We start from the raw sequence: 13,672 nt of genomic DNA on the forward strand, positions 1-13,672 counted from the left end.
AGGTGAATCACCTTCTATCAATCATACTACATTTATATGTCTTGTAGGAAAATAACAGCCATTACATTACCTAAGAGAATTGCACGTATTAGACTGTAAAGGAGGAAGACATCCTTTTGTTGGCATTTTCAATTAATGAAAGCATTTTTTGAAAATCTCAATCCTGTAACTTCAACATGGTGAATGAAAGGAAGGGGTTAGAAGTAAGCAAACTCTTGGAACCTTTTAAACACTGAGAAGAAAGATTAAATTAAGCAATCTAGAAGTAGAAAAGAGATGGACGAGATCGAAACAAGTCAAAATTGCAAAATGAAGAATAAAGCAATATGAAAATAAAGAATCAAGGAAAAGTGTCACCAGATAAAACCATAAATATTATTGATAATTTTCTAATAGTCCATTAGCTGTTTAAGTGAGCTTCTCTGAACTTGGTTGCAGACGATTTACTATGGTTCACTTGTAGCATAAATGAAATACAGTGATATTTCATGTGGAAAATAGTTACTTAATTGGGTTCACTCCTTAATAATTGACTTAATTGCTGCTTTGGCCATTGAGTACTAAAACATTACTGATACATTTAATCTCACATAGAAAATGGCAGTAATTATGTTAATTGTTGCGCTACATGCAAAAAATCCACAATGTTACCACAACCTTTCCAATTGCCTTTTGTTTCATCTAGTTAAGTTTACCAAACTTGAATAATTTGATGAAGTGATAAAATTAAAAAGATATTTAACCAAATTATCTTTATGTCACTGCAGGGACATTGCGTTCTATATTAGTACCTGTTTTTGTTGGAGCCAATCCTGAGCCTGTAGTCCAGGGCTTATCACTATGACAACGCTAACCACTTATAGAGTCATAGAGTACAGCACGGAACCAGACCCTTTGGTCCAACCCGTCCATGCCAACCAGATATCCCAACCCAATCTAGTCCCACCTGCCAGCACCCAGCCCATAGCCCTCCAAACCTTTCCTATTTATATACCCATCCAAGTGCCTTTTAAATGGTTCAATTGTACCAGCCTCCACTACTTCCTCTGGCAGCTCATACCACACACGCACCACCCTCTGCATGAAAAAGTTGTCCTTTAGGTCTCTTTTATATCTTTCCCCTCACACCATAAACCTATGCCCTCCAGTTCTGGACTTGCCCCACTCCAGGGAAAAGACCTTGTCTATTTACCCTATCCATGCGTCTCCAACCCTCCAGGGAAAACAACCCAAGCCTATTCAACCTCTCCCTATAGCTCAAATCCTCCAACCCTGGTAACATCCTTATCAATTTTTTCTGAATCCTTTCAAGTTTCACAACATCCTTCCGATAGGAAGGAGACCAGAATTGCACACAATATTCCAAAAGTGGCCTAACCAATGTCCTGCACAGCCGCAACATAACCCCCCAACTCCTGTACTCAATACTCTGACCAATAAAGGAAAGCATACCAAATGCCTTCTTCACTATCCTATCTACCTGCAACTCTACTTTCAAGGAACTATGAACCTGCACTCCAAGGTCTCTTTGTTCAGCAACACTCCCTGAGACCATATCATTAAGTGTATAAATCCTGCCAAGATTTGCTTTCCCAAAATGTAGCACCTCGCATTTATCTAAATGAAACTCCATCTGCCATTCCTCAGCACATTGACCCATTTGATCAAGATCCTGTTGTAATCTGAGGTAACCTTCTTCACTGTCCACTACACCTCCAATTTTGGTGTCATTTGCAAACTTATTAACTTACTAACTTAGCAATAAACACATTTAATATTTGGATTTGACTTTAGTCTGTGCCAAGTCATACACTTTCTTTTTAGTCCAGAAGTTATCTAATTATGTATAATTGCTACAAAAATAAATATTTTAATCAAGTCATCACTGACAGCTTATTGCATTTTATGATTAATAGATATTTAGACTGATGACTACTCTCTATTAAATTGGAAGATTTTCTGCTAATATGAGTCATGGCATTGATGACAATTTACCATGTTATAAAAGTTAGGGCCAAAATTTCATTTCACTTGACAACTGGAACATTTCTGAGTTCTGAAATCCCTAGATTCACCAGTGATACAACACTATCTTCAAAGCGAGGGCCATTAATTCTCCTCGAGATAGGTTCACTACCCAATTTGGGACATGGGACCTGGATGTTTGTCAATCTGGAAAGTAATTTATTGTTCTGGACAGTCAGTGTTGGTGAAGCATGATAAAGAAATGGCAAAATAACCTTTGCAAGAAAGAAAAGCTTGAGCTGCTGTGGAATGGTAGAAAGGGTACATACAGCCGGTTTCTGCTATAATATATGTTTCTTCAATGTGAATTGGCTTTAATGCAATTGAAGAAGTTAGACCATTATTTGTAGAACATGAATTTTTCTTACCTATATTGGCTGTAACATGATTCTGATTCCATTATTTTAAGTGAGGTGCATATTATGCGATATTCTTGTAATGCAAGATTGCAAGACAACAGAGCTATCGCGTCATTTCAGAACCAACTGTATTTAAAAACAGGAGGGCAATGTCTGGTGGGAATGAGTCAAATCCAGGAGATTGTTTCCTGTAGATATTTCATGTTGATGCTTTATCAATGACTGATCATTAGCTTGGCCCATGACAAAGCAAAGACCAAGGAGGATTGTTGGCAGCAAACTATCTCAAATACTCCTACCCCGTGCCATACATTGCTTGAAATGGGAATATCACAAGGCGTCAGGAGTGGTCATCTAGAAAAATGTATACTAAGCACAATTGGACCAAGACAAAGCATTCTGTGGATTAGTGATATTAATGAAAGAAAATGTCAGTCCAAAGCCTCCAATTGTTAGTGAACTTTTCATATTCCATAGGAAAAAATAAGATACATCTCTCAATCAGTTCTTAGTTGAAGTGAGGAAGCTGCCAACAAAATGCCAATTCAGCATTTGTTTTGAAAGAAATCCTTAGACAGAGACTTGTGTAATGGCACAATTTAAGTGAAGGTCAGAAAAAACTTTTCAGCAGAAGCTGGTTAACATTGAACATTGAAGGCTGTTGATTGACATGTGAGTGTGCAATTACAATGAGCTGCCATAAATAAGATGGGAACAAAACTCCAATGGATCATGCTTGTCCTGTGAGAAAGAAAATGCAGATCACCAACCAAATTTTTGGAAATACATTGTCAATCACCAATGGGGCCAAACTCAGGTGTGGACCTGGAAAATTGCACATTCGGAAGTGTCCACTTGTTCTGACACCTCGATGATACATTTACATTTTCAAAGAGAGGGTAAAGAGATGATTGCCCAAACCTTTGCTAGCTGGCTGCTTTTCCTGATCCTCTATTTGCAAAGACAACAGCAAGCCAGTTATGGCAGCTATTTAGCTCTTTAATTATCTCTTGACGCCATCCCCTGTCTTCTGACCATTGTTCCATGCCACAAATTGAGCAATGAACCAACCTCCAAGACAATTAATCATTGTCGCTGAAAATTATAAGGCAGGAGTTAGGACCTGGAAATGTTCTAAGGGATGAGGTAAGAAATATAAACAGAATATCTTCCACTGTAATAGAGAATCCAAAAATCTATTCATCATAAAGTACAAAAGAAAGATGGTTTAAATCGAAATGCAACTCTTGCAATAATTATAAACAATGAGATAGTTAATGAAATAGAAAGAAAGCATGTGACATGGCACAGACTGAAGCCATATCAATGTAGTAAATATGTTCGCCTACTAAGTGAATATGTTGCTACGGTGATCTGTCTTGAAAAATTCTTTGTCATATTGGCACAGACAAAATGGGAAGAGTATCAGCGCACTGACTGATTGAGTCTGACCCTGCAAATATATTTTCAGCTAAGACTTAATAAAACAAGATTCATTTCTGAAAACTATACTCAAAAAGTTCAGTGTAAGAGATTCTGCACCGTCTAATTCATCTTCTAAGAAAAGGTTCTGTAAAAATGTATGCCTGTCATCTCGCTCAAGTGATAAATTGAGCAAAACCCCTATTTAACTTGACATCTAACTTGAATTATCCTGCCATCAGGAACCATCATGTTCTATATCAGATTTGATCATTTCTCTTTGTACGTAATCCACAATTTAGGACGCAGAGTTTTTCAACCATTGATTTAAATAGAAGAAAAGCATACTCACTGAGAAAGAAGCAGATTTTCTCAGTGAGTGATATTTTCTGCTGAGAGGTAGTAAATTACTAAATTAATCTACAGTGGAATACTTGCCTCATTTGCCAACGCATATGCCTCTTCGTCATGATGAGGAGTCTCCATTTCTAGATTTGAATAGGTTTTTTATTCAATGAAAAGGCATCTGGATAGGTATATGAATAGGAAGGATTTAGAGGGATATGAGCCAAGTGCTGGAAAATTAGACTAGATTAGGTTAGGATGTCTGGTTGTCATGGACGAGTTCGACTTAAGGGTTTGTTTCCATACTGTACATTGCTATGACTCTATGACAGGATGTGGACATCACTGGACAAGCCTGTATTTATTGCCCATCCATATTGCCCAGAGAGGAGTTAAGTGTGAACCACATTGCTGTGGGTCAGGAGTCACTTTATATGATTCTCATCAGGTTCGCTTTACTTCCTAAGAATTAATTCCCAGTACTTTTTCATTATATTAATTACTGTTTTATCAAATCATTTAGTCACTTTATGCCATAGACCAGGCAAGAATGGCAGTTTCCTTCCCTAAAGGACATTGGTAAACGAGATGAGACTTTCCAACAATCGGCAATGGTATCATTAGATTGAACAGTTTGACTTATAATTGCAGATACTGATTGAATTCAAATTCCACCATTTTCAGATGAATTAAAAAAGCATATGGGACTGCTCAAACAAGAACAGTTTTTGTCACTCTGATATCTTGAGTAATATTTCTCTGTCAATCAATATCATCTAAAACAAATTAATGGCTCATTCTTTTCATCTGTTATTTTTGATATCTTGCTGCATGCAATCTGTCTGCTTCACTTGTTTCAATATAACATTTCAGAAAGTAATTTATTACATGTGGAACGACTTGGGACCTTGATGATGCAATATAATTGTAAGCTTTTGTTTCAATTTGAAGCTTGATATTCACTTGACCTAAATTTTAACGTATTAATGCATCATTTACTTACGTTTGGCTATCAAAATATTATGCACCTTGTCAAATGATCTGCAGTTTGCTCCATATTTAGTATGAGCAATATAGTTGCAAATTACATCCATAGATGAACAGGCTTTGCCATGAGGTCATAAAACTAGGCTTTGTTCCCAAAATGGTCAGCATACTGTGTTACAACACAGATGGCATCATGCCAAACTAAATCTGTCTCTATCTCTGGATTCATAACACAATGGAATTAAAGCATTAGCCCGCAAAAGTGCCCAATTTCTCTTAACCAGAGTTTATAACTAAAAGGTATTGGACACCAAGTTTATAACTTAAATATAAAATTACAACTAATGTGTGTTTAATGTGAACTTAGCAGAACAGAGATAATCAACAACGGTAACATAACTATTACGTACAATTTAAAACCCGATCTTCTTTGACCATAACCCGCACTCAAACACAGACAGTCTAACAGGCATACACAATTATGGGATAAATTGAAAAGAAAAATAATTGCCTTGTAATTTGCCAGTTAAATTAAACTGTTTTAAAGGATAAATACCAAGCCATCACAAAATCCTTGGAAAATGGCTACATAGCATTTTCTTGCTATATATTTTGCTCGAATTCTAAAGTCACTGACAAATGTAAATAGTTTCAGCAAACTTCCAGAAATATTTAGTTATTTCTTGTAGACTGGGATCCTTTTCTCAGAACATTCAACAATTCAATAACTGGAGAGAAAACCAGAAAGAGCAAAACAGAGCAGCCAGTCCGGCAGCTTTGAAAGTCACTGTGCTGACGTGTAGAAACTGGTTTAATCCCACCTTGGTTGACCAATTCTACATCCAAATTGCTGCCAGCCCTGAACATACCAATAATTTGTTGCCCATTCATCTACAGTGTCCTTAGAACATTAATTGAGTTGCATTATCTTCCAGGCCAATTCCTAACAGATAAAATCTGCTTTTGTCCTCTTTTAAAACTGGCAGCTGTTAAAAATTCAACTCTTATTCTCAACTCACAGCTCCAAACCAAACCAAAATAGAAAAGTAAAAGAAAAATAGTGATGCTTTCGACAACTGAGTTACACTCAAGTAGCTCCTACGACAAGAAAGAAACTTGTAAATCACTGGGGTGATTATCTCTGCCTATCTTCATATATCTTTTCAAATTCCTGGCCTGAGACCTTTTCCAGCATTTTGTGTTCTAATTTTGTGCATCACTTCATAAATGCTTACAGATATCTGCAACTAGACTTTGTCCTGGCTAAAGAATAATGTGTGGCATGCAAAATAATTACGGGAAACTGAAAACAAATATGAAAGAGGAGTTGAGTCAAACAAAGCTGGGACAAAAAACCTGTTCAATATAACCATTGAATTAGTCTCCATATTTCTGTCTTCCCCTTCTCCCTAAAGTGACTAAATGATTTGATAAAACAATAATTAATATCATTAAAATGCACTGGGAATTAAAGTCTTAGGAAGTGAAGGGAACCTGATGAGAATCATATAATGTAAGTAATGAAATTAAAATGGCATGGAGGAATATAACACATACAAGTTGTCTATAGTTTATTAAATTACATGAATATTTAAAGTGCATATAATTAGAATAATAGATTGCTTACAGTACATCAACACCAAGAGATAGAATCTAAAGCACTACTTAAAAAGTAATGCTCAAATAGCAGAACACCATATTCAGTGAAATAAAATATAGCATTTTATGCTGTACATAAACAGGTTAAAGTACTGCTATTAACACATCTTTATATCTATCTGTTCCTCAATGACCTTTATTCCATAGGCAGCCTGGTGCTCACTGCTGTTTCATCGAGCAATTTAACTAAAGCATTCTGTTTTTTCTTTCATGTAATTTGCACTGGAATCCCAAACAATTCCTGAAATCTAACTTCAAATCTCTCTGCTTCACCTTCTTACCATTCCCATTCACCAGTTCCAATATCTTCACTGTTCAAAAATTTTCCTCTTTATGGTCCAAAATGTCTATCCTTAGCATAAGGCCCAGTTTCATCCACTTCAGCATGATGTGAAGAAGAATATATATGATGGGGCAGGAGTAGATTGTTTTTCCCCTTGAGTCTGCTGCAGTATACAATATGGTTATTCACATGGCTGATCTGACTACTCCAAATGCTCATCTGGCCCCACTGATCATCACGACAAGCCAGGCTTCAACCTTCCCAACCTTTTCTTTATCATGGTGGTGTGGAGATTCCCACCAAACCACACCATGCACTTCCCAACATCCAAATCCACATACCTATCTAAGTCCTCCTGGTCCTTTCCTCCGTCACCAGCCTTTATTATTCCATCATGCTTCTTCTTCAGGCCACCTTTTTTTTCTAAATCTTTTCATTCAGAAATACTGGCTGACATAGTCTGAGTCTTCATTTGCAATGGGGAGGGATATATCTGAAAATTCTCCCACCTACTCCTTTTATGTATCTGTCTGCCTCTTACGTTTTAGTTCTTCTAAAAGGGTTCACAGCTGAAAAGGTAACAGACGGAATATTGCTCGGCTCTGAACGAGGAGGCCTCTGGTCAGAAATCCAGGACCACTCCCAAACATCGGGAACAAGTCACATTTCCCAAAAGAGTTCTGGGATCAGGGGAGCAGCAGGATTCCAATTAACAGGGATTATTGCTCATTATCACCCTCATTAACATTTATTCTCCCCTTATTAACATGCAACTTCTGATTCTACCATGTCTCCGATGGAATCTAGCTGGCAATAATTCCCAACATGAAAGGCTAAGCATCTGACACATGGCAGGCAAAAGTGAGGACTGCAGATGCTGGAAACTAGATTCTAGATCAGAGTGGTGCTGGAAAAGCACAGCAGGTCAAGCAGCATCCGAGGAGCAGGAAAATTGACGTTTCGGGCAAAAGCCCTTCATCAGGAATAGAGGCAGGAAGCCTCCAGGGTGGAGAGATAAATGGGGGTTGGGGCTGGGAAAAAGGTTGCAAAGAGTACAATAGGTGAATGGGGGTAGGGATGAAGGCGATAGGTCAGAGAGGAGGGTGGAGCAGATAGGTGGGAAGGGAGATTGTCAGGTAGGGCAAGTCATGAGGATAGTGCTGAGCTGGAAGGTTGGAACTGGGGTAAGGTGGGGGGAGGGGAAATGAGGAAACTGGTGAAGTCCACATTGATGCCCTGGGTTGAAGTGTTCCAAGGCAGAAGATGAGGTGTTCTTCCTCCAGGCATCTGGTGGTGAGGGAGCAGCGGTGAAGGAGGCCCAGGACCTCCATGTCCTCGGCAGAGTGGGAGGGGGAGTTGAAATGTTGGGCCACAGGGCGGTGGGGTTGATTGGTGTGGGTGTCCCGGAGATGTTCCTTAAAGTGCTCTGCGAGGAGGCGTCCAGTCTCCCCAATGTAGAGGAAACTATATCGGGAGCAGCAGATACAATAAATGACATTGGTGGATGTGCAGGTGAAACTTTGATGGATGTGGAAGGCTCCTTTGGGGCCTTGGATAATGGTGAGGGAGGAGGTGTGGGCGCAGGTTTTGCAATTCCTGCGGTGGCAAAGGAAGATGCCAGGATGGAAGGGTGGTTTGTTGGGGGGTGTGGACCTGACCAGGTAGTCATGGAGGGAACAGTCTTTGCGGAAGGCAGAAAGGGGTGGGGAGGGAATTATATCTCTGGTGATGGGGTCTGTTTGGAGGTGGCAGAAATGTTGGCGGATGATGTGGTTAATACAAAGGTTGGTAGAGTGGAAAGTGAGGACCGGGGGGTTTGAGGGCAGAGGGGGGGATGTTGATGAGATGCATTGGAGGGTATCTTCAACCACATGAAAAGGGAAATTGCAATCTCTAAAGAAGGAGGCCATCTGGTGTGTTCTGTGGTGGAACTGGTCTTCCTGGGAGCAGATAAGGTGGAGGCGGAGGAATTGGGAATACGGGAAGGCATTTTTGCAGGAGGTAAGGTGGGAAGAGATGTAGTCCAGGTAGCTGTGGGAGTCGGTGGGTTTGTAAAAAATGTCAGTGTCAAGTCGATCGTCATTAATGGAGATGGAGAGGTCCAGGAAGGGGAGGGTGTGTCAGAGATGGTCCAGGTGAATTTAAGGTTGGGGTGGAATGTGTTGGTGAAGTTGATGAACTGCTCAACCTCCTCGCGGGAGCACGAGTTGGCACCGATGCAGTCATCAATGTAGCGGAGGAAGAGGTGGGGAGTGGTGCCGGTGTAATTACGGAAAATGGACTGTTCTACATAGCCAACAAAGAGACAGGCATAGCTGGGGCCCATACATGTGCCCATGGCTACCCCTTTGTTCTGGAGGAAGTGGGACGATTCGAAGGAGAAATTGTTAAGGGTGAGGACCAGTTCGACCAAACGAATGAGAGTGTCGGTGGAAGGGTACTGTTGGAGACGTCGGGAGAGGAAGAAATGGAGGGCTTGGAGGCCCTCATAATGGTGGATGGAGGTGTAGAGGGATTGGATATCCATGGTGAAGATGAGGGGTTGGGGGCCGGGGAAACACAAGTCTTGGAGGAGGTGGAGGGCGTGGTTGGTGTCTCAAACGTTTGTGGGGCGTTCCTGGACTGGGGGGATAGGACAGTATCGAGGTAGGTAGAGATGAGTTCGCTGGGGCAGGAGCAGGCCGAGACAATGGCTCAGTCGGGGTGGTCAGGCTTGTGGAAATTGGGAAGGAGGTAGAATCGGACAGTGCGGGGTTCCCAGACTATGAGGTTGGAAGCTGTGGGTGGGAGATCTCCTGAGGTGATGAGGTTCTGTATGGTCTTGGAGATGATGGTTTGGTGATGGGGGTTGAAGTCATGGTCGAGGTGGTGTAGGGAGGAGGTGTCTTCGAGTTGGCGTCTGGCTTCTAGTGTAGAGGTCAGTGTGCCAAACTACCACTGCACCCCCTTTATCTGCTGGCTTGATGGTGAGGTCAGGATTGGAGCAGAGGGAATGGAGGGCTGTGCGTTGTGAGGGTGAGAGGTTGGAGTGGGGGAGGGGGGTGGACAGTTTGAGGCGGTTAATGTCTCAGTGGCAGTTGGAAATGAAGAGGTCGAGGGCGGGTAATAGGCCAGCATGGGGTATCCAGGTGGATGGAGTGTGTTGGAGGTGAGTGAAGGGGTCCTTGGAAGGTGGCCGGGAGTCCTGATTGTAAAAGTAAGCTCGGAGGTGGAGGCGGCGGAAGAAGTGTTCAACGTCACAATGTGTATTAAATTCATTGATGCGTGGACAGAAGGGGATAAAGGTAAGGCCTTTGCTGAGGACTGATCGTTCATCCTCAGTGACGGGGAGGTCCTGGGGGGATGGTGAAAATTCAGCAGGGCTGAGAACTAGGATCTGGCGTGGGTGTGGAGCTGTGAGTGGGGGCAGAGCCTGTAACTGGAGTGGGTGTAGTGGTAGAGGAAATAGGGGTGTAGTCATGAGCAGGGGTGATGTTCCCCTCAGGGATCTGGGGGGTGGGGATGGTGACAGTGGGATCTGTGGCGGGGGGTCAGCAGAATGCAGGTGAGTGACGTTGGTTGGGGAGGAAGTGGTGGTGAACATTTGTGACGTCAGCGATGATGTGGGGGGGGCGGAAGTGATGTCACGTGTGGTGCATGAGGAATCGTGAGGGGCGGAAATGGCTGCAGATGTGCCCATGATGGGGGCGGAAGTGATGTCAGGGATCACCGTGGGGATGGTAGCTGTACCAGCCACATGGCTAATGGCATCCGAGCAGTTCCAGAGACCAGGGGAATCTTCTGGAATGTTTGAGGAGTGCTGGTTATTAAGGTGGTGTATAAAAGTTTGTTGTACTTACAGTTTTTGATGTTTGAGATGATGTTGAAATACCTTTTGTTGAGAGTATGAATTCTTCTTAGAATAAAGTACAGAAGGGTCCTTTGCAGTTATAAGAGAGTGTGGCCCTCAGCTAAGGCAGGGCTGACTGTAGAGAGGTTAGGTGCCAGCACATGGTTGCGAGTATGGAGCGGAAGATCTGGAAGATGAACTGTTTCTGGTGGTTTTGAATCTGTAGTCAGTACTGTTTGTCCTGTTCGGTTCCGAACTGTGCTGGGTTGAATGTAGTCCGGAGTCCATGTGGGATCAGTTGGTTACGGAGGCAGGCATTGAGAAAGCAGATGTGGCTGTGGTAGCGGGTCTGTTTCAGTACATGGTTGAAGAGCTTCAGGGCAGAGGACATGACCTGGGAGTTGCAGTGAGAGAGAGACTCACTGAGGTTCTTGTGGAGAGAGGAGGAGAACTTCTTCAAGGTAGGCATCCTTGCGAGAGGATTCGCAGTAAGGTTAAAAATCAACTAGGCGGAAGTGACTACCGCAGATGCTGGAAACCAGAGTTTAGATCAGAGTGGTGCTGAAAAAGCACAGCAGGCCAGGCAGCAGGGCTATCTGATGAAGGGCTTTTGCCCGAAATGTCGATTTTCCTGCTCCTCAGATGCTGCCTGACCTGCTGTGCTTTTCCAGCATCTGACACATCGCAGCCTTTTGACACTTTTATTGCATATCTCCAACTGACAGTATGCATCTGCCCTATCATGCTGCAATGTGGAGTACACCAGCACTTTTCACTGTAATGTCGCTGCAAGGACAGTTTGTGTATGCAGGGCCGCAGCCAGCTCACAGATTGGACCAGGTTATCTCTCAAGTTTACACAATCCTTGGCCTCACACCTTGCACCAACCTGGATGTCTTCAGCATCTCCATCTAGCCCTGCCTTGCCTTTCAGCACAAGCACAGAGCCAAGCTGATTCCCATGTCGTCAGCAGTCACCAGTCCAGGGAGTCGATATGTTGCTGCATGTTACCATGCTGCCCCAGTGCTGTACATGAACCTGGTGCCAGCAGCGCTCACGGCCGTCAAACCTCCAAATGGTCCTGAATGTGCTTCCAATAAATGACCCTGTCTCAAAGTTGATGGAGTTACATCAAAGGAGACACCCTTCAGTAAGGATGTGTTGGCATTCTAAGCCAAGGACAGCCTCCAATATCAATCCAGAGGCTTATGCACACTCAGGAGGTGCTTGAAGTGGACAAGGTCAGAACACTTTCCTCATAGAGGATGAAGGACCGAATGTCAGGCACCCCACCACCAGGTTCACTCTTTCTGCCCCATTAGGGGTTAGTTTCTCTTGGACTGAGAGAAAGGGGGAGTTTGAATGAGGTGAAGGTGGGTGGCACAGCTGTTGGTGTTGGTGCAGGGAGGGGAAAGTTGGTGAGGTTCCCAAGTGAGAGAGTAGACAGTGTAGAGGGCATGCATGATTGGTAGTCTGGGGGTGTTTGGGGTGGTAGAGTGAGTGGTGTTGCATTCAATTGTGAGTTCACTTCATCTGCCATAACCTCTCAGACCCTCTCCATGACATGGTGTGCCTATATTATGCAAATCTGGAGCAGGGCCAGCACTTGTCCAGATGCACAGCAATCTTTAAAAGGTGGCACCAAGGATGCTGATCTATTCCATAATAACCCAGCAGTGGTAGAAACAGGCTAATCAGACAAGAGGGATACCTGGGGGCATTGTGGGAAGTTATTGGAACGAGTTTGTAAAGATCACGTGAGAAAAACTGTTTGGCCATGCAGAAAGAAACCTTCCATGAAATTCAACAAAAATATGGGTAAGATTCATCCCAATATGTCTGGAGTTCCCACAGATGCTAACCTACTCAGTGTTTCCAGCATATTATGATTTTTGTTTCACGTTTACACAAGATTCTGGCCATCAGTGAAAGGCGCTTACATTTTATGTTGATGTATCACTTCTGATTTATATTCATAGTTGGCTCAAAATGTCATTGCTCTATTTATTGGCAAGAGTCCAAGTTCTTTCTTCTGCTCCCACATCGTTTGGTCCTGTTTGTGATTTTCTGCTGTGTTTCACATCTGAATGCTGATAAACTCATCACAGTACAATGTATGACAGGTAGGTTTCCGTAAGGACTTACCTTGGTGACTATTGAACTGTGCGTTAGTGTTCTACTGTCGCACCTCTAGCCCTGAATTTGGCAAAAGACTCTTTTTTAAATCTGTTTTATCCATGACAAGTTCCTTTCATGTAATGGCTGAGATTCTGACAAGCTGACAGAGGCCTGTCCACTCATCAGAGAACAGCAGGGAAGCTCATTCAGTTCCATGGGGAAGGCCTGATGATATGAAGTGCATTTCAGGCACTGAAATGGTCACTACCCCCCAGAGCTGGATCCCTTATTCAGACACAGGGTGACTGATTACACAATGTCCCCATCACCCCACTACACTGCAGTAGGATCAGGGATAATGAATGTAACTTGGGTCATTAACTTGGGGTGGCACAGTGGTTAGCACTGCTGCCTCACAGTGCCAGAGACCCAGGTTCAATTCCCACCTCAGGCAATCCACATTTTTGTGGAGTTTGCACATTCTCCCCGTGTCTGCGTGGGTTTCCTCCGGGTGCTCCGGTTTCCTTTCACAGTCCAAAAATGTGCAGGTCAGGTGAATTAGCCATGCTAAATTGCCCATAGTGTTAGGTGAAGGGGTAAATGTAGGGGAATGGGTATAGGTGGGTTGCGCTTCAGCAAGGCAGC

The 13,672-nt window shown here is 42.8% G+C and overlaps 1 protein-coding gene across 1 annotated transcript in view; it reads right to left on the reverse strand.

Annotated features, from left to right (window-relative positions):
* Window positions 1–13,672, reverse strand: part of krtcap2 (keratinocyte associated protein 2) — a 202,087-nt gene that overhangs the window by 133,971 nt on the left and 54,444 nt on the right. The window lies entirely within an intron of this gene.

The sequence above is a fragment of the Chiloscyllium plagiosum genome, unplaced genomic scaffold (genome assembly GCF_037043375.1).
Source record: "Chiloscyllium plagiosum isolate Xiang-an unplaced genomic scaffold, Cpla_swu_hap1 HiC_scaffold_2, whole genome shotgun sequence".
NCBI classification, from domain to species: Eukaryota; Metazoa; Chordata; class Chondrichthyes; order Orectolobiformes; family Hemiscylliidae; genus Chiloscyllium; species Chiloscyllium plagiosum.